Raw genomic sequence first — 4,437 nt, 5'->3', positions numbered from 1 at the left:
GAGCCTCCCCAGTCCTGGCTGCACCTGGTGCTCTGGAGCTGAGCAGCATTGAGCTGGGCCAAGTGGAGGTGAGCAGCCACCGGCTTAAGCGCAGTGCGTGGCCTTGGCCAGGGGGAGGCGGTAGTGAGGCCAGAGCCGCGCTCCGGCCCTCTTTTCCCTCAAAGGTTTCTCTCTTCCCCCAGGAGAAATTTGGCTCCAGGGGCTCTGCATGGTCACAAGCTGCCTGGTACCATGCTGCCTCCTCCATCCGCCTCCCTCCAATGGCCCTCAACGCGCAGGTCAGGTTGCCTCTCCCCCGCTCCGACCCCACCGCGGAAAATTAAGTTTGGAGAAGGGGGACAGGGGGAACATGGACAAGAAGAGGAGGAACTGGAGCTGAGGAACTGGACCCCGGCAGCTGTTCTAGAACTTTTGTTGGACAATTGCAAAGCAATGGATGGAAAAATTGAGGGGTTATCAGATGAATTTGTGAACTTAGAGTTCCCCAGCTTCATAAGTGTGCGCTTGTTTTCGGTCTCTGACCTCCCGAAGCTACCTAAACTGAAAAAGCTTGAGTTCAATGAAAAAACAATCTTCCCAGACAGACTAGCAGAAGAACTTCCAAGCCTCACACATCTGAACCTAAGTGGAAATAACCTGAAAGTTATCAGCACCTTGGAGCTCTTGAAAAGGTTGGGTTGTCTGAAAAGCCTGGATCTGGTCAGCTGTGAGATCACTAACCCGGGTGATTACTGAGAAACTGTCTTCATGCTCCTGCCCCAGCTGTCCTATAAGGATGGTTATGGCCGAGAGGACCAGGAAGCACCTGACTCCGATGTGGAGGTGGAGAGAGTAGAGGAAGCCCCAGACTCGAATGGAGAGGAGGATGGTGTGGACAAAGACCAAGAGGAGGAAGAGGAAGATGAGGATGTGAGGAAGAAGAGAATGCAGATGAGGATGTAGAAGTAGAAGATGATGAAGATGAAGTAAGTGGGGAGGAAGATGTGGATTAAGAGGAGGAAGAAAGTGGGAAGGGTGAAAAGAGAAAGAGAAAAACAGATGACAAAGGAGAAGATGATTAAGACCTGAAACAACCTGCAAGAAACAGAACTGTTGAGTATTGGTTGGACTGCTCCTGGATTTCGTAGCTGTTTTCAAAAGGTAGCTGTGATACAAGCCCCAGGATACCCCCACCCAAAGAGCCAAAGAATAGTTCCCACCACATTCTGCCTTCCTCCCCTTAGTCTATTGGTAATCCACCACCAAGCCTGGGGACTTCACCCCAATAACATTGTAAACGTTGTTAGGTTGTCCTGTAAGACTCTTGCTGTATCCTGACAGTTGTGATTGGTGAGTGGACTGTCCTACGTGCCAGTTACAATGCGACTGCAACAACATTTTTACTTTCTGTAAAACAGGAAAAGCTTTGTAAATAAAATCTTAATATTTTGAAAAAAAAAAAAAACCAAGAACCAACCCCACAGCTGTATTAGTAAAGGTTCTCTAGATAAAGAGAACTGATAGATTCAATCCTTCTATCATGTTGGAAAGGGTTATTAGAATGGCTCAAGAGCTGTGTCGTTCTACTAGCACAACAGTGCCTGTCTACCAGGGAAAAGTTTAAGAATCCAGTAGCAGTTTAGTCCATGTGGCCTCATGCCTCAGCTGCCCTCCAGTGTATATCAGAATTCCGAAGAAATAAGTTGTAATGCCAGTTTAAAAAGAAAATGGACCTGCTGGCCAGAGGTAGGGCAAGTAGACAAACAGAAGGAGGGATGTGTCATCTTCAGAGTCCTTTATGTATGTGAGCCGCCACCAGAAGCTGTGGCCTAGATTAAAGGTGGATCTTATCAACTCAAACATCCAGACCATATAAGGGTTCTCCCATTTCGAACGCTATAATTAAGAAAATTCCCCACAATAGCCAGCTATTTGGGTGTTAGCTCATTCCAGATATTTAACTTAACTACCGGGAATATCTAGCACAACTATCTAGACGGGAGAGATCAGAATTTATTTATTTATTTCTATTTATTTGTTCTCTTGCAAAGAGAACATGGGCACCATTTCCAAAGCAATGATCTTCTTCTAAAAAAGGAAGCATTGAGACTTTACTTAGGGAATGTGGTTATGTTCACATACAAGTTTGCCTACTCCTAAGCATGCTAAGTTAAATCTTCTCATGAACTTGGTCACAAGGTAAAAGCAGAGATTTTTAATGGAATTCTTAGCTCAAAGTCATGCAGAAACATATGTAAATTATAAAAATGATGAACAGAAATGCCTGTGGGATGTTCTTCTTGTGCTACAGCGTCTTAGCTGAAAATCATGTAAATGACACTGTGAATGTAGATTGCTCAGGAGCTAATGCTACCTGGTAATCATTACTTGTAGTCTAAGCAGTAAATATATCAACATCATAATTCTCACATATAGAAAGGAAAAAAAACACAAATGCCAAGGACCAACCTTGTCTAGGTGTGCGCTCCTAAGGGTGTTTGAGAGCAGCAGGGAAACAAACACCTTGAAGTCAAACCATAGGTCCAAGCTGGGGCTTATGTTGTGCTGAGTTGGCTTTGCAGCTGAGGTGCTTTCCCAGACTGATTGCTCCTGTGCTCTCTCTCTCTCTCTCTCTCTCTCTCTCTCTCTCTCTCTCTCTCTCTCTGTGTGTGTGTGTGTGTGTGAGAGAGAGAGAGAGAGAGAGAGAGAGAGAGAGAGTGTGTGTGTGTGTGTGTGTGTGTGTGTGTGTGTGGTTTCTACTCTGCTCCAACTGTCTCTTGCTATTCTAAAAACTCTCTGTTTAAGACAGGTGTCTTTCCACTCAAGACAGCTCTCTCTGTGCTACCAAAAATTCAAAAATCTCGCTGGCTAGCTCATGGATTTCTAGAAGTATTCTTGGATTTACTGTCCAATTTTTTTAAAAAAAAACTTTTAAAAGTAATTCGTGGTTTATCAAAATCAGAAAGCAAACAACAATAATAAAACTAATAATAACAGCTGGGCAGTGGTGGTGCACGCCTTTAATCCCAGCACTTGAGAGGCAGAGAGGCAGGTGGATTCTCTGAGTTTGAGGCCAGCCTGGTCTACAGAGTGAGTTCCAGGACAGCCAGGGCTACACAGAGAAACCCTGTCTCCAAAAACCAATAATAGTAATAATAACAGTACTGGTAGTAATTCTAAATGATCTGTTTTTGCTCTTCAGACAACCTTATTTGGATAGCTGCTAGGAAACATTTTAAAAGAGCTGTATCCGCTGTCTAAATAATTCTTTGGGTTTCTGACCTCAGAAACGACTTTAGAAAAAATTCCTGGGCTGGTGAGATGATTCATTGGGTAAGAGTACTGACTGTTCTTCCAATGGTCTAGAGTTCAAATCTCAGCAACCACATGGTGGCACACAACCATCTGTAATGAGATCTGATGCCCTCTTTTGGTGTATGTGAAGATAGCTACAGTGTACTTTCATATAATAATAACTAAATCTTTAACAAAAAGAAAAGAAAAGAAAAAAATCTTGAAGAGCTGTTCAATCTTCAGGGATCTTAAGGTATCTCACTCAACTCTCACTACAGAAAAATTGTAAAAATGAACTTCTATCATTTCCTGCTAGCTCACGTCATGCAGATTGAAAACTCAGGTTGTTTTTAATTACATATGCATTGGATTATTTACCCCAGGGCCCCTTTGATTATTCTATGAATCAACACTTGTGACCCCAGTCCCTTGATACTTAGAAGAGAGTACTTTTTTTTAACACTGCAAAGATTCAGTGATCTTGCCTGTGTCTGACAAGCACAGATGCAAAATTAGCTGGGTGGCATCTTTAGAGTGTCTTCCGAGGCTTCCAGTGCAGAGCAGGAGCTATTCATTTTATGTGTGTGAGTACAGAGCCAACGCTTATGACAAACCAGAAGAGGGCATCAGATCCCATTACACAGTGCTGCAAGCCAGCATGTGCTTGCTAGGAATTGAACTCAGGACTTCTGGAAGAGCATTCAGGGCTCTTAACCTCTCAGCCATCTCTCCAGGCCAAGAGTCTTCTCTGTAATGCTAATAATTCCCTTGAAAAATTCCTATCGGTTTCAGAAATTGACTATCACCTAAAACTAACTAGTGCTGTTTTTTTTGTTGTTTGTGTTTGGGTTTTTTTTTTGTTTTTTGTTTTGGTTTTTTTTTTTTTTTTGGTTGTTTTTGTTTTTGTTTTTTTTACAGAGTTCAGGCTTATCATTACTTTTGCCCCACTTGTTGCTCCTTTTCACTTTGTACCTTAATGGCTCAGTAGTGATCATCCAGCAGAATCAATATTTTGTCAAAGAAATAATCTCGTTAGCTTTTACTTTGGGCTCAGTCAATTTTTCAGGACAGTTGAAAACTCAGAAATATTTTTGACAAAATATCACACAAATGACCTCTGGTTTATTATTCATAGAGCCTATTTCCCACGGAAATCTTAGGATC

General features: G+C 42.6%; 1 pseudogene; it reads left to right on the top strand.

Moving 5' to 3' along the window:
• The first annotated feature begins 349 nt into the window (after positions 1 to 349).
• Positions 350 to 1,061, top strand: LOC127684618 (acidic leucine-rich nuclear phosphoprotein 32 family member B-like; annotated as a pseudogene).
• The last annotated feature ends 3,376 nt before the right edge of the window (positions 1,062 to 4,437 follow it).

The sequence above is a fragment of the Apodemus sylvaticus genome, chromosome 5 (genome assembly GCF_947179515.1).
Source record: "Apodemus sylvaticus chromosome 5, mApoSyl1.1, whole genome shotgun sequence".
In the NCBI taxonomy this organism is placed as follows: domain Eukaryota; kingdom Metazoa; phylum Chordata; class Mammalia; order Rodentia; family Muridae; genus Apodemus; species Apodemus sylvaticus.
The sequence above is the reverse complement of the archived record's forward strand: the minus strand, read 5'-3'. Positions and strand labels throughout refer to the sequence as shown.